This window comes from Aphelocoma coerulescens, chromosome 2 (assembly GCF_041296385.1).
Source record: "Aphelocoma coerulescens isolate FSJ_1873_10779 chromosome 2, UR_Acoe_1.0, whole genome shotgun sequence".
Classification (NCBI taxonomy): Eukaryota; Metazoa; Chordata; class Aves; order Passeriformes; family Corvidae; genus Aphelocoma; species Aphelocoma coerulescens.
In genome coordinates this window covers 148,658,624-148,684,039 of record NC_091015.1, presented here as the reverse complement: position 1 = coordinate 148,684,039, position 25,416 = coordinate 148,658,624, and the positions used below count along the sequence as shown (strand labels likewise).

The 25,416-nt window shown below is 36.5% G+C and overlaps 1 protein-coding gene and 1 long non-coding RNA gene across 4 annotated transcripts in view; both read right to left on the bottom strand.

Annotated features, from left to right (window-relative positions):
- Positions 1-25,416, bottom strand: part of ZFPM2 (zinc finger protein, FOG family member 2) — a 306,084-nt gene that overhangs the window by 164,081 nt on the left and 116,587 nt on the right. The window lies entirely within an intron of this gene.
- Positions 13,657-25,416, bottom strand: part of LOC138105397 (uncharacterized) — a 29,277-nt gene continuing 17,517 nt past the window's right edge. The window contains exon 3 of the long non-coding RNA XR_011148454.1: positions 13,657-13,725. This is a non-coding gene — a long non-coding RNA (uncharacterized lncRNA). The remainder of the gene's footprint in view (positions 13,726-25,416) is intronic.

The following is a 25,416-nucleotide window of genomic DNA, read 5'->3' as shown; positions in this document are numbered from 1 at the left end:
CTGTATCCAGATTCATATGCATTTAACACTTCTAAGCAAGTCAGTGACAGCTTTGGGCAATAGTTGTTTTTTGGTTTTTTAAAATTTAAAATAGCTTTTTAAGTGGAGTCAGTTCAAAACAATGAGTAAACTCTTCCTCTGCTACAATTAGAGACTGGTTATTTGACATCATGGGGCTCTACCAATTTCCACAAGCAAATGGCTCCTTCTTTGTATATTTCCAGTCCACAGCCACCTGGCTCTCTAATGAGTATTTTTGCATGGCAGAGAAGTCGTGTATGTTGTAATTTCAAACAAGGACTGCCCTGAAGTCAGAGCGAGCAAGTTAAAAACACTCTCAGAAGTTCTTAAATGCCACCCAGCCCAGAACCCAGTATCTGCCTGACATCCTATATGCACAGGAAAAATCTGCAATTAATATTTGGCTGGTGATTGCTTCCATCATAACAAACTCATACGTGTACATCTGCACACAGCAATTCACTGATAGTGGAGAACTATCCCATTTCCACTTCTGTGATTCTTAATAAGGTAGTTCCAATATTCAGTGCTCACACACTTGTTTGGCAGACATAAACTGCACTATTGAGATACTTCCTGTAAATTCTCCTCCCTCAATTTTCAAGTCTCTGAGACATAACACACACTAAACTACAGTTTTGAACATAAACTTGAAATACGACATTCTCTATTCAAGTACTCCAGTCAAACCCTGATAAATCAGGCTGGCCATGCAGTGATCTTATCCCTTCTGACTCTTTAATAAATCGAACCTTGTAAGTTCACGCTGTTGGAAGTTGTCACTAAATGAAATTGTGACCTTATCCGATGCGTGAACTTATCCTGCTGACAACTACATTTATTGTACGGATAAGCATAAGGGAAAAAAAAGAGGCTTTCGATAATTGTGATCTTACCCATATGCAACTCTAACAGATGGGATCTTTTTGATGTTCCATTTAATGATTTGTCTATGATGAGCCTCTATTCAGAGAAAAAAATAAATGTTCTTCATAGGTAAGTGGTAGGGGGACTAGTAAGCGGTATGAAAAGTGCACAAAGAGGAGTGGCTGACAGCAGAGAGGCAAAAGCTATTAGCTTAACACAAAGAGCTTTGAATTAGCTGGTAATTGCACTGGAAAAGATAACATAATGGAAGTGGTAAAATAGTAACATTCCCTTTCCACAGGACTCATTCAGTAGTCCAAAACCCTGAAACAAGGAACTGTGCCTCTGAGGCAGTAACCCAAAATATGCTGTGCTATGGCACCTCATGATGAAGGAGTGAATGAACGAATGAAAAAATCCTCTTCCAGCACTGACTAGATGTTTGCCTCTGCAATTGTGGAAGAATGCTGGGTAACAGAAAATTCATAGAATTATAGAATAGCTTGGGTTGGAAGAGACCCTTAAAGGTAATCTAGTCCTACCTTCCTTCACTGAGCAGGGACATCTTCAACTAGATCAGGTCACTGAGAGCCAAGTTCAACTTGACCTTGAATGTTACTAACAATGGGGCATCTACCACCTCTCTGGGCAACCTGTTCCAGTGTCTCACCACCTTCAATTTAAAAATCCCTGAAAATTGCAAAGCATCTTACACTACTGTGTTTGTCACAGATTTAATACATCATGCTACCTAATTCTCACAATGGACAGTACCGTACCCATTCTGCAATCAGTATGCTGACTCCAGAGCAAGAAGACCTGAGCTGTGTCAGGGCACAGTCTGTTTTGCAGGACTGCAAGTCTACTGTGGGATACAAAAACTGTAGTTATCTTACTAGAAAGACACGCATATATATGAGACAAATTCACACTGATTCCAAGCAGTAGTGGACTAAATTATAGTCAATCTTCAAAAGAAATTTTATCATTTGCTTTGCATTCTCAGGGGTCTTGGCAAAACCAGATGTTATTTAGGTTGTCCACAAGCAAAGGCAGAACTTAATTTCACTTCCCAAAAGATGGGGCAGGACACTGTTAGGACAAGAAAGATAGAAGAAGGAACAGATTTGGGACTGAAAGCTGAGAAAACAGCCCTGGATTGGAGTCACCCTGGAGGGAGGGTTGCTATTCTGCTGCCACTGAGGTGGTGGAGGGCTTCTAAACATAGCAGCCTTTTTTCCTTTTTGAAGTTATTGCCACCCACCAGCAACTCCTTCCCCCAGCCCTGATCCTTCCTGTATACATTCCACTTAAGGAGTAGAGTTAACCAAGCCTCTTAGCAATGAGGGAGGTAGACACAAGAATAGGCCACAGGTACTTATGGATCTAACATACTGATCTCCTTTGCCTATGCTCAGAAGCAGGTCTAGATAGCAAACACCATGCAGGAGAAGCTGCCACAAGCTGCTTCACTCCTAACTCAGCTGCCTAACGTTGCCCCATCTTGACAATGCTCCCACAGGGCAGCTGTGCACTCTAGGTAAGGATGACAAATGAAAAGGCTTCTCCGTTTTCTGTAACAAAAAACCTTGCTGCTCCCTGCCTTTCCTTAGAGCCCTGGAAGTCAGAACCAGAGTTTCTTTATCTCTTCTACCTGCTGCTAGTACTGCAAATGGCAGAGAGTGCAGATGCTATCCTTACCTGCAACAGTGTTGTCCTACATCAGGCAATATAGGGAAGGAATGAATATTGTGAAAGTGAGGACAGGGAAAGCCTAGGCAAAGATTTTTGGAGAAAAAAAAGACCACATAAGATGGGGCAGGGGGGTGGGTGGGAACAGGATGGGGGCAGAAATAAATTTAAGAAACAAAGCAAGACAGAGGAAGTCTAGGGAAAGAGCCATTTGAAGACCCAAGTTGGGTCTGATCAGGACACAAAGACAGCAAGTGGAAAAAGAGGATCATAAGATATTCAAGAAAAGTGGGATGCGGAAAACTTGCCAGAGTGAGAGAAGAAACATGTATCTCCAAATCTGAAACACAAGAGAAGTGCATGAATTTCCATTTAGAATCAGAATGCAAACACTACTATTCTTTTTTAGCCAAGGCATCTGTGTTATTTCAGTGCTTAATTTGTAAGCTAAACCACTAAAATAAAATACTTGTTTTAATATCTCATTGCTCAGCTGAATCCTGGCTAAACTGAACAACTGAAGTGTGTCTACACTGCACCCAGTGATGTGATTTTTCCTGATATTTGGTCAAACCAATTCTCTATATCCAAGTAGCCAGATCACCATGTGCACCATAAAACTTTTTTGAGAAAAAGTTTCATTACTGGTCATTTAGTTTACACAGGGCTCCAGCTATTCCTGCGACACTGACCAGGGTATGGGTACATAAAATGCTTGAGATTTACAAATGAAATGCAGAGCTAACTACACTGATGCAAAGGTGCACTATGTCGTGCAGCACAAGCATAGTTTTCAGAGATTATAGTTTCAAAAGAAGTGACTGACACTTAAAAGTCAAAAGTTCTCTATTTGTAGATGCATTTGAGATTTTTAGTGCTCTATTTGTATTCAGTTACTTACACAAAATGAATACAAAAGAAAAAAGTTACCTTCTTATAATACCTCACACTCCTGTAATCTACAAAATTTAGTAGGAATACAGGATCACATCCCAGATTAGAAAAACACAGACCTACGGTGGTGAACACAATCTGCACCGATTTGAAATGACAATGCAACTTCTGCATTTGGGGAGAACTGAAAGGGAGGGCAATTCATTGAGTAAATGTTAATAGTACACAAATTGAGTAGCTACTAAAGAAATGGAAATAGCAAACTAAATAATAATTTTTCACCACGTATGCCATCAAAATAATTTTTAAGGCTTAAGATGAACTATTACAAAAAGTACTGTTCTTTTCCCTGGAAGTCAGAAAGGAAGGAGTACATAATGGACATGGCTGCTAGAATTTGATTAGCTTTTTAGGTTTTTACACAGCTCTACAGACTTTTCCTTTATTTGGACTGCTTCACTGAACTTACAGCAATGTACTCGAAGAAAAAGAAAGGAAACAGCAGTAGAACGAAAAAGATATTTACTAAAGATACACTAACAATACCAAAGGTTTTTTCACTTGCTTCAGAGTCAAGTTCCACATAATATGTGGAAATACTGTGTTTATATTAGTATCTAGTCTACACACAGAGGTAAAATAAATGCAGTCATCATGGCAAAATCCTGATCCTGCAACGAAAGAAGAAAAGATCTTTTATTTTTCAAGCCTACTAACTAATGACAATTTACCCCTCTGTTTTCTAACTCCACATCTCATACAAAAAGGAAAGAATTTTTTTTGTTTTTCTCAATAGTTTTCCATCTTTGCATAGTTCAAGGGGTTTGTTACTGCCTGTACGTGTTGAGGTAAACCTGGAGTAGAAGTACTTGCAAAAAAATACAGAACAAAAAATCCTCAAAGACAACCAGTGTAGCTAAAGAGCCCTCCCTGCAGTTCTCTGAGACGAATACTGTAAACTGTATTCTCACATGGACAGTCCATACTGGCAAACATGATTCCCAATTATATTATAACACTGCACAGACCCAGTAGGCTGAGCAGGTTCCTCATCCCAGCTACTTGTAGCTTGCACAGCTTTGCTCCCTTTCTCTCCATCACAAATACACAGGATACTGAAATGCCAAACTTGGCAAGAGCAGGCTGACGATATTACTGAAGAAGGTTTTCTTGGTAAGATCATCATCTGTTTCTGGATACTCTTGGGTGTGCTCCCTTCCTCAGCAGAGGATAAACGTCCCTTTGTGTGCAGATTCTCCCTGATATATGCAAAAACACTTCAGTCCTGAGTCTGTCTTCTTTTTCTTTGCTTCATATAGCTGAAATACAACTGGAGGTTTATGGAGCATTGTATGTAAAACAATAGAAAGTGGGCACAACTGGAAATACAGCTTATGAAACTCAGACTGAAGTATTTTCTGAAATAGATGCTATTCTGCATGGGAGAAAATGAAACATTTCACCATCACCTACACCAATCTTTCCCAAGGACTTTTTGGAATCCTTTTAGCTGGAAGATGCTCACATTTTATGTTTTATGGTATTATTTACACAAGTATATATGATAGTTATATAAAATAAATCATAGACATTTGTATGTTTACCCAATATTTTTTGATTTCTTTTTTACTTGGAAAAAATGAAAAATACCAATGCAGCTTGTGTTGCCAGTGAATGTAAAAAGCTGCTGAAGTTAACTTAGTATGAAGACTGCTGTATTAATATTGATGTAATTAAATATATTACATGAGCAAAAATTTTTTGAAAAGTATTCTTTTTAACTCTAAAAGCAAGGCAGTGAGATCATCTGTGACTGTATCTGGGGTGTCTTCTCAGTTTACAGTACTTATGCTTAGAATGAAGGATCTGTTTTCATCTCTCATTTGTGTAACAGCAGATAAGTTATTTGCTTTCTATCAGATATGCATACTCAGAGCTATGAAGCCACTGCTTAGACACTGATATCTGGCTAAAAGTATGTGAGCCAAACTGTCCAAATGTCTTGCAAAAGAAGCAGATGCTTTAATATGCTTCTCCTATGTCCTTTCAATGTTTTCAACAAAATTCTGAGAGTACCAAAAAAAAGACAAAAATCTCAATGAAGACTCAAATTTATCAGTATTTAGTGTAACCATCCAAAAGATCTAGTTATTGTTGAGATTAGGAAAGTGAGAGGGAGACAGGGACAAAGGGAGATTGAATGCTGTGCTCCACTGCATGCATGCAATATATAGTCACATCCATTATAAATACAATTTATATGAAAAGCAACATTATTAAAAATAGAAATAAATGTAGTGTAACTATAACATACAATATCAAGATTCAAATTAATATTTCCTTTGCACTTGCTGAAAATGGCCATGCATAACAGACCCATGGCTCTACACTGCTCCAGCACTCATGAGTTATGTGCTTATCTACATCTTCTATGATCAAGTACCAGCAGTGACCAAGACAGCTTTTTAACACTGTGCCAGACAGGAACTGACTGCTGGGTTTGGACATGGACCAGAGTACACTTCAGTGCCTCAGCCTGGACTATCACACCGCTTTCACGCGCAGCTGTATCTTAGCATAGCCGAGACTTTGAAGCCGATATAAAGTGATGCTCACTTATACGGCAGACTTGTAACTTTGAGTGAAATAAACCCTTGAACAGAGATTGAGCACAAGTCCTGTGCACTGCCTAAATCCTACTCCGAGGCTTACATAAGACTTAAGTAGAATACTGGCTTTGCGGCAGCCTTCTGTACAGGAATGATCTTGACCTTCACATGAGTAAGTCCCAGGGGCATCATGTGTGTAAAGCATATCCCAAATTGCCTTACCACCTTCCCTTCTACAAGCACAGGCTTTGAACACCCCATTGCTGCTTGGGCAGATGTAGTGACTGGGGAGCCTGAGGAAGAGCCATGACTGGCACATGTTCTGTGGCAGTAGTATGTAGATAGATGGCCTTTCTCCTGCACAATGATCTCCTGAGACTGACTCTTCACAGCTTAGACTTCACCTCTGTAAACAATGGCTGAGAACAAGTCTACATATTCCATGGCCTTACTGGAAATTACAGCCTAAGCAAGAAACTCAGGGTCTCAGAGGAAGTCAGTGCTAGTGACAGGAACCCTAAATTTCCCTGAAAATTGCAATCACTGCTTCTGAAAACACAATACTTAAAATAAACTCATTATTTTGAAGAAGTAGGAAAGTATTTCTGGCAAAGCATAGTCATGAAACAGGCAGTGTCAACAGTGATCAGAAGAATTATTATTCAAAATATATCTGGGCTATAGAATTATTTTGTCATTGAAGCATTAAAACTGCCCCTATACTACCATGTTTTAAAAATACTAATGTCAATTTTTAACAGCCTCTTCTTATCCTGCAGTGGTGACTTACTGTAAGAATATAAGAAGCATAGCCTACTGTTAAATATATAGAGTTAAAATGGTTAAGTACATATGGAATTATCATATTGAAAAAGATGCAGTTTGAAATCTTTATTCCCCTGATAATAAAATCAGCACTTTACAAAATCATATGTAATAGCATAAAAATTCCCCTAAAAATACAGGCTCCTTTCTACCTCCCCATTAAAAAAAAATCACACGCATAATTGCAAAGAAAAATTTCTATTTTAACTGTGACTATTACTTTGATGTACATAGATACTTTTCAACTTAACAGTTCCTTTTTGATAGGCACAGACAATTTGCTGTAAAAGGAGTCTTGGAGAAAGACAGTTTCATTCTACCAGTTTTTTCCCCCGTATGTTTTCATCTCAATTACCAAAGTACATTAACAGGATACATAATGCATTAGCTTAAAAGGAATAGACTATCTAGACAAACAAATCCTACTTTTACATAACCAATGTTGCAGTTAGTGGTTTAAAAAATCAAGCCTTTCAGCATCAAAAAAACCTTGAACTTCCATGCAGGAGCTGGGACCGCTCTTTTGCATATTCCAGTACCTCTCCATAAAAGCCAGCTTTCTACCTATCTCCTGTCCCCTGGACACTGCTTCCTTGGGCAGTTCAGCTGCCACTTGCCCTCCTCCTACTGCCCTCTGTGGCCTCAGTGTTCCTCCTCAGTACTGTGTCCTACCCAAGTTCCCAGTGACTGCCTCCAACGCTGTCCAGAAGCAAATGTCAGAAAAGACATGAGCAGTAAGGGACATATGCTGTCCTCCACACAACTGATTCATAACTTTCTGTCTTCGCCCTATTGATCACAAGCCTAAGCTGAACTTAGAAACTTCCAAGTTACAGCAGACGCATTAAAGTCATAATGAAATAAAACTCCATGTTCATAAACTTCATACTGACTTAAAGTGAATAAACATGAAGTATTGGAGGAAATAATACTATACTTGGAGGAAAAATTCATACTATACTCTATACAAGTTTTACATTTTTTCATACTTTTTGTAAGCATCTATAAGTGTGTTAGAATTCTAAATCAATACGATAATTTCATACCAAAAAAAATATATTTATGGCTGGGTTGTAACAATAGCACCTTAACTTACCCATATGTGAGAATATATGTATAAATAAACCCACACAGTTTACAAAGTCTTCCACTGTGCCAAATATAGCCATGATGTGCTTTGGTACTTTGGTACTTTCTAATTATGCTGTCTTCTCATCCTGACAACCAATAAAAAATACTGGAAATTACTTTCTTAAATGAGAGAGAGATATTCAAAAGCCAGTACCTAAGAAACTCCTATAAACAAGTAGTTCAAGCCTTTGTGAGTACTTTCTCATGCATATCATAGTAACAGTTCCAAGAAACTATCAAATAAAGAAGATGCACAGACTTTTAGAGAAGGCCGCTCTTGCGGCAAACATTTTAGTTATAATCTTTGAAAGATGTGGGCTTGGTAAATTGGATCTAAGCCTACCTCCTATGGGACATCCAATATCACTCATAATCTCTGTAACTCTGGAAGTAATAATATTTCCTTTCTCTCACCTTTTATTGACCTGTCTTTTTAAAAAGCATGCAATCCTGAGTGAGGACTATAACTGTGTTTGCACATATAGGCATACATATAAAAAATGTAAAACAGATAAACAGATGTACATGACAGATAGATAAGATAGATAAACGGACAGATCTGTATATACACACACATTTTTTATTTATCTATAAAGTATAGTATCTAGGACAAAAGGATCTGTGTCAGTAGAAACCAACAGCTTCTACATGATACTGTAATACATGCAGCAAAAAAATAACGTATCTTGGCATTCTGAAAGGAATGCCCTTTTCAAATATTCTGCATCTTTTTTGTCTCTCACAAGTAGCCTTGCAAGGGGGGGTTGACTGTGTTTCTTATATGTACTCCATATCACCTTTTGGAATAGTTAAACAAAGCTCAGACCCTGTACTCTCTGAATAACAGGAAAAGACAACCAGAGAGAAAGACACAGAGGACTGGTTTGAAATACAGTATTTGAGGTCTTTGCTTTAATTTGATTTTGGAATTTATCTAAATTCAAACATTGCATGGTTTTACTCCTGAAATTATTAAAATAAAAAAAAAAAATAGGTAGGTGAGAAAATATTTATTTATATATTGCTTTTTATCTCCTAGATACACTCAAAAAATAGCAAACCCTTTGAAATGCTGAGTTCAGTTGTTCTGAAATATAGGTAACACAAGAAAGCAAACCATTCACTCCCTTCTTACCTGCCACCAAAGCACACAGAGAACACATTTTCTAATTTATTGTCATCTTCCTAGAAATACTTACACCAATTAAAATAATCTCAATTTGAGTTGCAGCTGACTCTTCAGTGCCATTCCAGGACAAATGTGTCATCTGTTTCTACATTCCTGCATCCAAGGAGTTTTACAATCATGCATCAGTCTTTGACTTTTTCCACAATCACCCATTTACACAACTCCTGACAACTAAACACTGGCACTGTGTGCAATACAATTGCTGTTCCTCCTTGTCATGCACAAATGAAATAAAACCTCCAACAGAAAATCAATGCCTACACTTTTTAATGAGTGTAATTATGGTAGGAAGAAGAAGGCAAATCAATGTGAAGACTGCAAGCAGAAGCTTTAGGTTTGTCAGTCCTTTCCACTGGCTGTTTTCATTTTGCACATTTCACAGAGTACTTAGAACAAAATAATTCTGTTTGAAAGCTACAACACAGACCTCACAACTACCATTTCAACAGCACACCTCAGTATCCAGAAACCTTTAAGTATTCTCATGGAGAAACAGAGGCATCACATCTCACCTGTCCTACACCACGAGAGCTTGGTATAAATAGTGTAGAATTTAAAAGCACTACACAATAAAGATACCAGTGTCTGACAAAACCATTATTTCACTGAGAGGTATGATACTTCCCTCCGAAAGGCAATAAAAAGTAAATTCTACACTGCACTGTACATAAAGAACAGTTAAAATGAAAAATTTGTTGTATGACAACCCATGTTGTTAACAATATAGGCAGATCAAGATAAGTGGGTGGATTTGGATCATCATCAGAAGACACAAGGCCATATTTGCCAGTCTATTATGTCATGTTTCTTGAATTCATGATCCTAGGAGTGCAATAACTTTTTATGACATGATGGAGAAGTTACATTTTATACATGCTCCAAATACCCAGGCAAGATAAATGAATTAAACTCAGCAACCATATTGTATTTTTTAAATGTTACTGGGCAATATAGCATATGGATAATTCTGAATTCTAAAGCATATAAATCATCAGAAGATAGCACTGAAAAGTAAACTCTGATTGCCAGACAATTTACATTAAACTAATCCCTACCTTTGTAAACCAAAACAGTAGAAAAATGTGAGAAATGTAAGACAATGATGGTAAAGAGATTTTTTTATTATGTCAATGGGGAGCACAGCACCAAAATCACACACAATATTTCTGGAACTGATGATAGACTTAAAATCCTATCCTCTTCCAAAAATGGCTCAACCCATTTAGAGGGCTATACCATTTTAGAAGCAATGGTCATTTACATTTCCCTCCAATCATTCCTACTCAAAACACAGGCAGATTAAAAGAAGAAATTGCAAAGAATAATTTTAAGAGAAAATGATGGTAAAGTTGTTAGAAGATGCCTCAATTAAAAAAAAAAAACTTTTATGATTTGACCAATTATTTTCTTTGATGCAATTGCATTTATCTTTAGTCATTGAAAACGTATACAATATTGCACATCCAAACCTATGCTTTAACAATATGCTAATTATACAGTTCAGATGATCTGGAAAGAAATCCATTTTGCACTGATGATATAAGGGAGTGACAGTACAATTTACATTAAGAAATGTTTTCTCATTTTTCTCAAAAATTGGTTTGCACTCAGCCGGAGAAATCTAAATTCGACCAACAGGCATCCCTCCCTGCTTCTCCATGGTTACAAAATAACATGACAATCTCAATGACGGAAAAGATGCACAGAAGAATGGGTTACAAAAACTCCTCCGGACACAGGTACACAGGCAGTCAATGTTTTCTTTTGTAATCTGATTAAACAGATGATTATTGTATAGAACAATATTTCAATGCTAGTAGCAGACAATTCTCAGTGACATTACTTCAAACATTTTGAATTAGGTCTTCCAAACTGTCTAAATTAGCCCCCAGGGCAGCTGGCCAGTCCACATTCCTGACTTTATGGGAAGAATTGTAACTGGAGAGGCTAACATAAAGGTTCCCCTTTTGCCTAGAGCTTTGTTCACATATCTCTCTTCACTCCAAGTTTAACAGTACTGTACTATGGTGTACTTTTGGCACACATTTTCCTGCCACTTTAATACCAACCTTTATAGGCAGAGCTTGAAAGAGAATGATTGGTTCATTGTGATTTTCATTTTAGTGTTCAAGGGATACAGACTGCATCGACTGGGAGATGGCACAGTGAGAATCCTGATTCCTGGCACAGTGCTCTTCATCAGCCACAGACATCTAAGCACATGGAATTGGAGGGCTAAAAACAGTCTTGATTTATTCATTTGATTCAGAGCTATCTTGCCAGATATATTATGAAAAAATCCATACCCATAATTTATCCTCAGACTGATACATTTCATTACACTGTGGATTCATGGGGAAATAGAAAAAATGAGTTTCACAAGTTTTTGGGACCACGCAGCTTTACAGATACAGCTGCACCAATGCTGGAATCTAGTCACATTTTATGTAACATTAAAACTATACCAATGCATGACAAGGATAAACTAATGCAGTGTAATGATGTGCCATAGAGAAGACTAATTAGTATTTTCTTAGAGACAGAGCCTAAAAGAGTCTAGCACTCAGAAGTGAAGATCCAGAATTTTTCAAGATTATCAGCAACAGCGGACAGAACAACAGAGAAAAGATCAACAAGGATGGGTAATTCAAGAAAATCATTACAGATTATCACACCAACAACTTTTTATTTAATAAAGGATGTTTATTTAAATAGTTTAGAATCAAACTACAAAATATTTCCATCAGACAAAACCTGGCATTTTAGAACATTTCTTCAGGCAACCATTTCTTCCTTAGAACACCATCTTCAGGTAACCATTTCCTGGCTTTTATTTGTATTATAAATGTACTTCTCACACTGAGGAATAGAACTTGAACACCAAATTAAAACCAGTGTTATTAGAAAACAATAAGTGCGAAGACAGAAGCATGTAAGCCTGAGGATAAAAGAAATCCATCACAATATAATTCCACAAAATAAAGATGAAGGTAATCTGAAACCTATGAAAATTAATATCAAGATTTTAATTGACCTCAGCTAGGCCCTGCATGTTCAACATGATGTTTTGGTGTAATTTTGTACTCTTTCTAAAGAATATTCACCCCATCACCAGTTCACCCCCCTCTCAGCAGTTTATGCATTTCCACTGAAAAGTGAAGTGTCTGAAATTACTCTCTGCAGTTACTTCCTTTTTTGCACAAACATTTTCAAAGGCATTTTTGATTATGCAAAAGCAAGTTTTTACAGCTACTGTTTTTCTTTTAAAAAAAAGAAAGCCATGACAAATATGCAACTCTGCAGTGATTTTCTCCGGAATATGTTAGGGTGATAAATTGTGGACTCTGGAAAAAAAAACATAGAGGAAATGAATGGCAATTTCAAAAACACATAAAAATTCACTACACAAGAACATTTCAACCTTACAAAAATAAAATTTTCAAAACTACATTTTGATTTTCATATCACTGAAATTACTTCATAACTACAAAATGTTTGTCCAAATTAGGATACTATTGTCGCTTTTTAAATAAAATTTTCTGGAGGAAAGTGCTTGTGTTTTTTGTGCAGAAAAAGTGGTTGGTTTGTTTTCATTTTCTCCAGGAGTTCAGGATGCCAACAGCTTAACAGCTACTGACAGCTTAACAGCTCTTTCATCCTTACTCCATTCCACAAAACCTGAAAGCCACCCTCTAGAAAACAGTGAATTTGATCAGTATTTCAACCAAAACATGTCACTGTTTCAGGCTTCATAGGCAGAAAAACAGTATGATAAATTAGACTCAGTTTATCATGTCCCTGTTCACATTCCTGGCACTATCTGCTTGAAGCTAAGAGAAGTCATAATCTTCCAGCTGCTGTATCATACTCCTTTTAATGATACGAAAACATGTATAAGATGAGGGTAACTCCCCATAGTTGCCCCTGTCCTCTTGTTCCACTCTTTTGTTTTGTTTTGTTTTTACAGAAGAGAATCATAAAATGTTTGCAGGAGTAGAATACGTAATTTTCTTTAAATCTCCATTTATACTACAGTCCAACATTAAAGGTGATGGGAATTCTAGAAACAGCACAAACATGTGAAGTGCCCCTGCCACAGCCACTGCCTGGTGATTCATCACATACCTGAAAGCCTCCAGCATCTGCTTCTGAAGGTGTGGCTCTTCTCTTGCACCAGGTCTGTGAGAGAGAAGGGAAAAAGATGAATTCCCGTCCATTAGAAGGCCACATCACCTGCATTCAACCCCACAAAGCCAACACTGTGCATAGACACATAGACAAATGATTACCTGATTCATGTTGTCCAGTTCCAGAAATGCAGGCTGCAGCTGCTGTCAATTTTCTACCTAATATCTCTCCTTTTAGCATTTCTGCTGCACTACTGGCATCCCCCAACAGAGGAGTATCTGATGTGTTCCTTCAAGTGAAATTCCCATTTGGCCTTTTATCTCATGACTGTTGGACTCTGTACAAGTAATAATATAAAATATCTCTCACCTGCAAACAATTTACAATAACATAATCAATAATGTATTTCCTGTGATCCACTCTACCGTGCAAGAAAGTAGCATTCAATGTGTGGAAATATTTTAAAAGAAGAAATGACAACAAATTCCAGTCATCATGGTTTTTATGATTGCTTTCTCTCCTTCCACATATGTTTACTCTCACAGCAGTTACACCAAGACCATCCAGAAGTTCATTTATTCACCTACCAAAAGGCATTGCTAATAACAGAACATTTTCTAGGGTTCTGCCCAAGGGCTCTGGGGTTTAAACTACTGTGTTGGCCTTTGCTTACGAATGGAGAAATGTTGCTACCAATTATTTTATCTCACCCACCCTGCATGCCTCTTGTACATAATGATATTTTTGAGGCTTTAAATCTCTTTGCTAAAGGCACTAAATGCAGATGTGTGCTGGGCTTGAGGCTTATAACTTGTAGAAGGGAATACAAAGGCTGACTAAATGAACACTGGTCAAAGGATTGAGTCAAATCCCTCTGAATTCACAATCTAAAGCACACTAATGGACAGAAGTTAAATGTATGGAACTTGTTAACCCACAATAGCATGTTCACATATCCGAACCCTAAACCATAATTTTTCCATACTAAGTGATTTTCATTCTCCTGTGCTGCACATATTAATTAGAGAAAATAATTATGTTGTAAATTAGCTTATCTCCTTGAAAGACAATTGGGAGAAGATGGGCCAGAACTGGGGAAAGGAGAAGGGTTATGTGGGCTATTTACCCCTGCCTCCGCTTCATGTTTTGAACTACATATGAATAAAAGTGTAGGAGGAAAAAAAAACGAGCAAGTCACTGGGGGTCCCAGTAACCTTTTGCCTCCTCTTCCCTGGGAGTGCGTGGGTGGGTGGACAAGAGTATGTGCACACAGGCAATGCAGGAGTAAAAACTGCATGTGTCTCCATTCCCTTCAGTGATTCCATATCTTTTTACCTTGTCTAATGCTTTGTGTTCTATCAACATAACACACCTCTGGTTATCAAACCTCCTTAGTGTTACAAGGACAAAACTTTCCTTTATACAATAAACCAAAAAGTTCATTCCCACTACACAGAGCACCAATGCTTTTTCACAAGGATCTTTTTGTTTTCTTCTTCCCTCTCATTCATCTTAAGTCTCACTTCCTCAGACCTTTCTCTTTCCGCAGTAACAGAAAACCCGAAAATTAAGCATTATTGTAATTACCAAAACAGTACCATGGACCCCGCATTCAGTACATCAACATAATGCATACTGCATGGAAATCCAATAGAAATTCTTTTTTTGATCTTATTTTTGCTCCTTTCATCCAATGTATTATAATTTCATGCTGTAATATGTAGGTAAAATGGAATTCGGCAATCATGACCACTTGACAGCAAATAGATCCAAACATTCTAATACAACTGTATCCAGCTCAAGTAGCAACAAACATCATGACTGGCTCATCTCAAAATCAAATAAAATATGTGTGTTTAACTTCTCAACATATGCTTTCAAAGTTCTCTAGGTGGATTATTTTATGTTTTTCTTAAGTTCACCTTCCCTTTTACAGTTATCCTTTCTATTTATCTTTGCATGACTTTTGTCTCAAAGACGTTTGCAATTCCTTCCAAATTTTTCATTTATATGCACTTCACCCCAGCCTTCCAGATGTCCTTCAGTTCTGGAAATACCCATCTTGCTTGTCAGTAACACTTTTAATAAATTGTAATTTAGACAATGTTATGTATATACAGCACCAGACCACATTTTGACTGTCTGGCATCATTCATGTCTAAGCATTTAAACTGGATGCATCTGTAGAATAAAACTTTGTGTACCCATTTATCAATATTTGACTATAGATCTAAAGATTCTAGACAACATTCTAAATAAATGATTTTCTATATTTGTTAATATTCACTCATTAATTTTATAGTGCTCTCAGAAAAAAATTATTTTCCCTTGCAAGATTTGTCCTCTTCCTCCCTTTCATCTCTTCATCATAAAAATGTCCTTTATATAGTCTGTAGCCATTGTACACTTTTTATAGACTACTGAAAACAAGTAATTTAAGCGCTAAACCAAATAATTTTTGTAAAACAACAAAGAAGCTATTAAAAACCTTCATATGAAAAGCAAGAAATGTTTTTTTATAAAGATCTCATATTTTTCATATTCTTGGGCCAAACAGTAAAGTAAATCCTACTTTTAAGATACCATTTTGTGATGGACCCCCAAACAGTCTTCAAAAGATTAGTACAAGGATTCCTACAGCTCACATTTCCAAACGGATATTGTTCCCAGCTATCCTGGTAAGAATACGTGGTAGACTGACTAGATCCACGTCAGACTGCCCCACTGATTACTCTTTTTTTTGTATCTCAACCAAATGGAACAAGTAACATCATCAAACACAATCAAGCAAAATACTGATCAACTACATCTACTCTGTGTAAGCCTATCTGTTCATGCAAATGTGCAAAAGTACCTCTCACCTCTTGGTGACATCCGCTTTTCTCATTTAGCTATGCACAAGTATGCTAAGCCACTGTTATTCTGATATCCTGTCTATTGTACTACAAATTTGGGGTTGTCTGCCAAAGCCTCAAACCATGTTTAATGCCACTGAGCTGTCACAAGTGTGACAGTTACTTAGATTTAGTCCCCGTTTCAATTCTGGTTACAGGAACCAAAGATACTCAAGAAACTGCATTTTAATCAGGAAAAATACCACAGTGAGAGTATGGGGCTGCTACAACTACCTCAGTCTCTGAATTTTAATGCTACAGTTTTCCCATTTTGCTGCTTACAACATGCCTTCAGAAAGCACAATGAATGCTTCTGCATTTCAGACTCACATTTTTACTCTTCCAGAATGTGATTATTTTGGATTCTTGCCTCATTCCCCAGCACCTCACACTACCTAGACTGGAGATGGCAATCAAATTCTGAAACTGTAGTACCTAAATTACTTTGCCCAATTTGCAGCAAGTTTAAATTTATTTCAAGACTTTTAAAAATTATTTTCAAGGCAAAAATGACGTAGATTTTTGTGCCATACTGTAGCACTGTCAGTAAATCAGCGCAGTTAGGGCCAGCCTCTTGTCTTCATCAGTTACCTTTCTTTAACTTAGCATAATGCCATGTGTACAAAATTCCTAGCTGATCTCAGCACACATTTATAGGTTAATATATAAACCATACATTTATTGATTCATATGAGAACACACTGCCCCACTGGTCCTTGTCCTTTGAAACAAAGATTATTTGCGCAAAGGGATGGGGGATTTCTTAGGTACGCTGCATGTTTTCACTGACCATTCCAAGGCAAATAAAAACTCAATTACTATGTAATCTCACTGTTTCAACATCAAATTTTGAACCAAGAACTTTTCTTGAATCACAATGTTAATAAAAGTGCCGTTTTCATAAAAATATCCTTCACAGTTTCTAAATAGCAACAGATGGTTGTGTCTCCTCTTGAAAAATATGGAAATAATGTCATGCATCTCAGAAACATCCATCCATGAGCTTGTGTTTCAAAAGACTATGATTAAAGACAATGTATCTTCTAATAGATTACTATGTGAGTATGAAAGAGAAGCATGTAACATCAAATGAACTTTCACTTATCCCCAATTTCACACCCAGTCATCATCTATATCATAAAACATTCATATCCCTGTATTGCTCCAATTTTAATTTCTTCAAAATGATGATCCACTCAGCAGTAAACTCTTCTCTGAAATATAAGAGAAGTCATAATTGGTTGAAACAGAACATTTGCATGCCAGGCACAGAACACAGTTACACATACATAAGATTTTATCCCCATCATCATTTGGTTTTGGGGTAGTTGCACATTACTAATGTGTGGGCTTTTTACTCATTATTAGAAGTCTGTTGTTGAAGGAGGCAGCCCTGAGTCCTGCAAGGAATGTCACATATTCTCTAGACATCTCTGGAGATTAATTCTGACGACATTGTAACTGAGCAGGATCCATTGTAAGGAGTCAATCATTGTATTGGCATTATAGCTGTTCTTCAATACTTGCTCTGTTCAAAAAAACAAAATATCTTTGTGCCTGCAGTCTTGACTCAAGGCTACCCTCCACCCTCCATGCATACTAAACTTTATTTTCTCTTAGATGTGTTTCCATTTTGCGATTTACCTCTGCATTTTAGCAATAGTATTTCAGTTACTTATACCAATATGTTGCAGTTCTGTAATATTCCTTGATATATCCATGTTAAAAATGGATGTGGGCAAAATATTGAGTGAAAGCTGCATGGTTAAACTTCCACTATAGGAATCTGGTTCACAAAGCTTCACATTTCACAACTGATTTTTTAGAATCGTTATACTAACAGCTGCCAAAATGTAAAGGGAAATACACTTTGGATTTACACACTTTATGATGTCTGTCATTACAGTCATGGAAACAGAACAGTCCCCTGTGGTAACAGTTTTCCATAGTTTTGGAAGTGATTGTACACCAATTTCTGCCAATGAAATACAGTCTACTATCATACTGCTCCTCTGTATTGGACAAAGACATAACTTATCCAAAACCCACTGATGTCACTTCCCATTTACTTCAGCTGGCTTTGAACAGGCATTTAGGAAGCAGCCCCCAAACAGCACAGCTGTGCTTGCACGGTCATTCCCAGCAGAGGGAATGGAACAACACCCTGACAAAGCACAGAGATGTGCCTTGGGCACAGGGCAAACCAAAACTTCAGTGGAGTAGAACACACAGACTGGCACCTCTGTAAACTGGAAGTGCCACATAAAGATACTTGTTTGGTGGAACAAAAAATGCCATCTCTTGTCTCAAACAGCAATCTGTACTAATTGGAAGTAAGTTATCACTCAAGAGAAGTGCAACTGTTTTGCAGTGCTTTTGGTCTTCAGCAATTGGTCACCTTCATTTTTAAGTTGCTGCATTTAAAACACATCCTCAAGAACAAATGTGATCAGCATAAAAAGACATGACAACAGAAAATGTCATGCTGTCTTTGGCCAAGATAGAAAAAGAGCCTGCACGGTATTGTATGGTAGTCAGTAGCTAATGTATAAGCTCCTTAAAAGCAAATTTGCTTCACTGTTAAAAGTGATTTCAGCAACCTTAGTGCTTCTCCTGAAGTATAAGCATGGAGAAAAGAAGAAATAAAAGACACCTTTTGATGAGAGGTTATGTAGTCTCTACAATTGAGTAAATTTAGTTGCTGTTGCAGCAGAGGAATGTGATAGGAAATTTTCCAGTTGAAGGAGAAATGTCACAGTATTTTGATAAGAGAGCGATGAACTTTTTTTCCCTTGTGCCATTATCAAGGCGAAGTGAACAAAATACATCATTTATAACCCACTGCTCTACCATTATCTCCTGGTGAGACACTTGTTTTAAAACACACAAGGACCTTTTTTCTCCAAGACTAAAGCTCCCTGTGAGGCGCAGTCTTCCTTTATAACCATGAAAGAAAGTTGACACTTGTGTGGGCCAAAGTTTCCAGGCAACCACACAAGGGCACTTATACACCCTCCAGGTCACCCCTCGTTCTGAAGTACAGAGGAAGCATATGAACAGTGTATGTCCCTTTGATCACAGATACCATCTAAAACTGATGTGGAGAGAAAATCCTGCACTTTGGAAGAAAAGCACTACAGTCTCCTCAAAGCTTTTTCTTACCTAATATACACGGAAAGTAAAGGTTAGCATGGTAGTGCAGAACTGCTAAAACATTTTTCCCTTACTAGCTACAAAGCACCATTGACTCTCTCCTGATGTTTAGTACTCTTGCCTGTGTATTCTCGCTCCCTGGTTTTGATTTGGTTTTGGTTGGTTTTTTTGTTTGTTCTGTTTTGTGGGGTTTTGTTTGGTTCTGCTTTTTTTTGTTTTGTTTTGTTTTTTTAAATATTAACCTCTGAAACAACAGCTCAGCTGATTTACTGCTCATTCGGCAAACCTATGCTCAAGCAGGCAATTGTGTATGAGCACCAGGGCAGTGTACTAGAGAGCACTCAGTAGAGGGAACTTCTAGTAGTATTTACAGATATAGACAAAGTACCACAACACTTCCATATCAATATATTGAAAATAAAAAATTTACCCTTTTATTTTATGTTGAATAAGGGAGAAAATATTTGTAGTCAAAGTCTGGTGGTAATTACTATAACCAATGTGTTTAGTAGAACTAAATGTCTGTTTTAGTAGAATTAAAGGTACATGAGACTAAGTTAACCACATCAAAAGATATGGGAGAAGATACCAGGTTACAATATTCTCAAGAACCCCCTCATTAGTACTCACTTATTTTATTTGGTTAGATTCAGACATAAGCAGTCAATTTAACTTATTTCATGAAAACAAGTAAAGAGCTTGTTTCCAGAAATGACAGATGCATTTACCGGAGCCCTCAGGTTACTCTGCTACTCCTACATACAATGTGTTTCACAGCGCAAATGGTTTGTTTTGACTGCTAACATTAGAGCATTTGCTGAGTCAATGAGGAAGAAGACACATTATGTGAACAAGAAGAACTCTAAAAGGAAAATAAAATGAAAAGTTAATAATTTACATTGAAATGTACCACATTTCGTTCTAACAAAAAATAATGGAAACCTTCTGACAAGCCTAATTATAATAAAACTGACTGCTTCAAGGTAGTTTTTAGATGCACAAACACAGAATATAAGTTTATGTAAATACTCATCAAAATCTGGATAGATAACAGAACCTGAATGAATTGTTACCTTAAGTTTCAGTTGCAATGTAAAAAGTGAAAAGAAAAACTATAGATTTCGAACTATTTATTGAAGTTTTCATCTCGAGACAGATTGCCACAAAAAAAACCTGTACAAAAAACCAAATTAAATTAAAACAGACTGCTTACTTCTATTTTCTTATTTCTTATTACTTTCTATTTAAATTAACAAGGACAGCCACGGTTCTTCAAGTTTTTCCTGGTTTTCTCATTGTTTTGGAAACTTCCAAAAATCATTGAGATGAAATTTCAACCAGAGCACTGCCTGGTAATGAATGCAAAATCTCAGATCATAACTAAATTATGAAATTTAAGAAAAAAAGTAGTTAGGTGGATATAGCAAGCCATTAAAATACAAACATTTTCATTCCCCACTGCACAGAAAAGTTTAAAAATATTAATGTTAAAAGTAAGATATTTGAAATGTTTTGCTGAATTACATAGCATTTCTTCTTATGTTGCAGAAACACTGGCAGACTCATTCAAACTGACAGATGCTTGCAGCAAGAAAGAATATTTAGAAGTTAAGCCATTCAGGACTCTGAATGAATTTAGCAATATATTCTTTCAAAGCTTTACTGTAAGACTTATGATTTAATTGTCACACTCCAAAGCTGGTGGGCAGGTCACTCTATTACACAGCTCTTATATTTAACTTTGGTGGAGAGGGGTTGGTCTAAGACCAACAGAGTCTCTCAAAACAGGATGATAAGTAAATTTCACAGTTATCACAAAATAACATATGATATTAGGTGGTAGCGACATGATAACTCCACTGGAAACAATGGTAATTACATAGTAAATCGTGTCAATGATACTGCATTATCTCCTAACTGTTCAATTAACTCATGTCACCACTGCATTCTATGTTTAGAAAGTTGCTGATGCAATATTTCCGTATCATAATTGCAAAGATAGTTGAAGAAGATTAGTACCCTATAATTTCAGAAAGTTTCTAATATTACTTGGTAAAACTATTTCTATTATGAAAAACAAACAAACATTGAGGTGAAAAATGACACCTAAAAACCTGGAAGATATCTTAAATGGAAAGAGCTACTGTCATCAAAGAAATTATTTTTTCATCTTTTATGCAGGGAAGGAGGTATTATTTCATAAAACAAATTCCAATTGTTATTCATTCACCTAAATAAAAGCCAAGTGCTCCCAGCCATCACTGAAACAATTACAAATTTAATCCCTGAAAAAAAGTAACTTTTTCTGTGCTGGGCAGATAATCTGATAAATGTCAATTATATTAGGGGATTATGCTTAAATTATAAAATACCACAACTATGGGGGGAAAAACGTAGCTTTTTAACTCCCTCAAGATGCTGCAGTTTCACCAGGGACACAATTGGCCTTCTCATTTTCACCCATAAAAATCAAAAGTCCAATGAGGTGAAGTCCAGTCAGACATAAAATGGAATAAAATGCTGCTAGGAAACACACAAGGCTATTTACCTTGTTATTGTCTTTTAATATTCAAGACTGAAGGATAGGATTGTTCTCTTTGAATGGTGTCATGTTCTGTTTGTCCCTACACCACAGATCTGCAGTTCAAAATGTTCATTCTTAAGCAATATTTTTGTGAGTACAGAATTAAATCATCAACTGGTATAAATCAGAGTTATATCTAGATCAAAGCCAAGGCAGATGGAAGGTGTTATGCTGATTTACATCATCTTACATTTTGCTTTGCCATAGTCCTTTCTGTGAAAGAAAGGGCCAATATCTGTGAGCCAATCCTTAAATACCAACCAATATAAAGTTTTAAAAACCTCTCTGTGGATGTTTTGGGACAGAGATACCTATGAGACATGAATATTTTCGAAAATGTCCGAAAGTATCTTCATGAGAAGAGCTGTAGCACTTAAAAGCTTTTGACTGCACAGCATTTATCTGTAACAGAAACACTGCTGAAGCCTAAAGTTGCTTTTGTTGTATTTTTCAATTTTCATTTGTGACAATGCTATTTCATACAGCTTGTTTGGATTTAGAGCACCTATTTCAAGGCCAGCTCCACCTACTTTTTCATTTCTGCTCATACCAATCTTGTTGTTATAAGAACACAAAGGAACCTGCACTATTTTAGTGCGTGACTTGTATCCAGAAAATCAACCCACATACTTCCAATTTATTATGCATGAGAGATGTGTAAAACTATAGAGATGTGGGGCTCTGGAGGACAAAATAATCAAAATATGTAAGCATTGTATCTAAATCACAACAGAAGTTAAACTCTAATTTCAACATATGGACTTTATAATGAATTCAAAAATACCAAGACTTTAAAGCTATCAGACCACATTCTGGACTTGTCCTTGACTGTCCTAAGAGTTTATGGCATAACTGTTGTCCATAGGGGCCAACTTGTGCTACAGATGCACAACGTGCAGTTCAAGCAATGCTTCCCCTCCTCCTTCCCAGCATCCTTCTTCTACCCTCAGCCCCTGGATTGAGATGCTACTCATCCCCTTGGCAAGGCCCTGCCCAACTGCATCTTCAGAAGTTACAGGTGTCACATTGCAAACCAAATTATTGGCAAATAAGGCAATAAAACAAAACCCACAAAGTTCAAACTTTGCCCAAACCTCTTCCAAAACAGGGATACAAATAAGGTAAGGGAAAAATTCCTCAACACTCAATCTGTTTTGTGATAATTGACCATTTGAATTTTTTCCATCTCTGATCCTACATCCATCAAGTCACAGGATAAGAGTATAAGTACAAAAGCAAGAGAAAGAGACATCAGCAAGAGTAAACACATCAGACAAAAACAAACCCAAAAAATCCCTTCCCCAAACTCTAAATGGTTCAATAGGTTACAGTAAAAAAATTTGCACATAAAAAATAAAAAAACAGTTGCCTTTTCAATTTTTAACAGGAAAACAGTTCAGTGGGAGGAGTCCACACTGTTCAAAACTGGGTGACTTTGGAGACTTTATTACGATACTATTATTTTTATTGTTATTTATAGTACATTTTTATTTCTCAACTTGGCAAAAATCTGCCAATATAAACACAAGACAGAAGTTCAACTTTCTGAAAGTTGTCTGAATCATAAAACCACAAATCAAACAATCCTAATGTAGTTTGCTGTTGCCAATATCTGCCTACTAGTGTAACAGATAGTAATGAAGTTGAAATTAAAAATAAGGTTGCTTTGGTTGTCTAGGTTTTTTGTTTCTTCTTTTTTGCTGTCTGGGTTTTTGGTTTTTTTATTATTATTTTTCTTTTTTTACTTTACCATCTTCCAGCATGCTCCACAGAACTTTTGAGAAACAAGACATTTCTTTTGAATCAGATATCCATTATCAATTTGGACAGAGACCGTCTGAACCAGTATTATCTGCAAATGATTTATGAGGGCAGGTATTTCTCTACCTGAACCTTTTAGTGAAACCATAAATATCACTAGCGACAGAGATTCAAAGAAAAACCCTTGGAAAATATTTTATATGGGAAGTTAGATCCATCTGATGAAAAACTGAATTCCCTATTTCTGTGTTTTTAAAGAACTTTCATGTTAGCCAGGTCTATCGTTCTTTCTTGGTGATATTTTCAACATACTTACTAAATATTTACCTGTTAATAAAATCTACTGAACTGAGCCAACTGATCAGAGGTCTTCCCACTGGCATTAACTAAGAACGCATATGAGTCTGAACCATTACTCAGAGGAAAAAAGTACATTCTATATAGCATTGTAAAAAAACCTCCTATATAGAATATATAGTGTATATATATAGAGTATATATATATATTCTATATATAGTATATTGTATATAGCAATGTAAAACTGGCATTTTAAATTGTTCATGAAGAATATCCTCAAAAACCCCTAGAGAAACAGTATCCCCTTTTCTGTTGTGTAACCTCCAATATTGAGCATCAATAGGCCATTTACCTTCAGGAGTCATCCATCTCCTCCTCTCTAAAATGGTGTCAGTAATTCCTTCTCCTAAATGGAGGAGGATGGTTTTGTACAACAGCTCTATGTGGAGTACCTACCTCAGGATGTACTATGCATATCCAGCTTCTTCAGACTTCTCTTCCACACTCTGTTCAGACCTTGAGATTATATTGGAAGCACCATACAGAATTATTGATAAAAAAATTCAAAACCAGTTTAATGACCATTTTGATTTATATTACATTATTTTCGATTTCCATCATAGTCTACTTTGTGAAGGAGGTAAAAAGAAAAAAGGAGAAAAAAAAGCCTGCTCTCTGTGGAATTGATTTTTTAATTGTTAATTTCATCATCTAGATTCATGTTTTTCTGAGCTTCTTTTTTACCCTTTTCTTATTTCTGCTTATTATTTCTATTCATTTATTTCTCAATTATTATTAGTTGGATCAAAAATAAGTCCCTATAAATTGAAATGGAAAGAATTCTCCTTTATATTACTGTAAACATGTTCAGCTGAAGTAAATGTTAGGGAAAAGCATGTACCAACTAAAATTAAATTGCTAAAATAGAACTTTACACGTGTGTTCCAATACACTGCCTTCATTAGGACATTCTATCTAAGAGTTAACTGAAATGCACATATGCTGGATCACACCCTGTATTTACTGTTCTAATAATAATGTATGTATTAACCATGTTTTCTACCAGAAGATTTCCAAATGTTGGAAACATTAAAGTGTATTAAGCATCAGACCTTATTGGCATATGAAGGTAATATTAGCCTTCTTCCATGGATAATTAAAACAACATATCAAACCTAACCCAAAGTCTTCCAGTTTTATGAAGCTCAGGTTGGGCTTGACTTTAGAGTTTCACTTCCAGTGTATTTCTAATCCACCAGTGAAGTCCTTTACCAGTGAAAACCAGGTTGTACATACCCAGAAGAGGGAACTGGAAAATCAAGGTCAAATTTTAGGCATCAGGGAGTTGGCCAGTGTCATAGAGGAAATAAC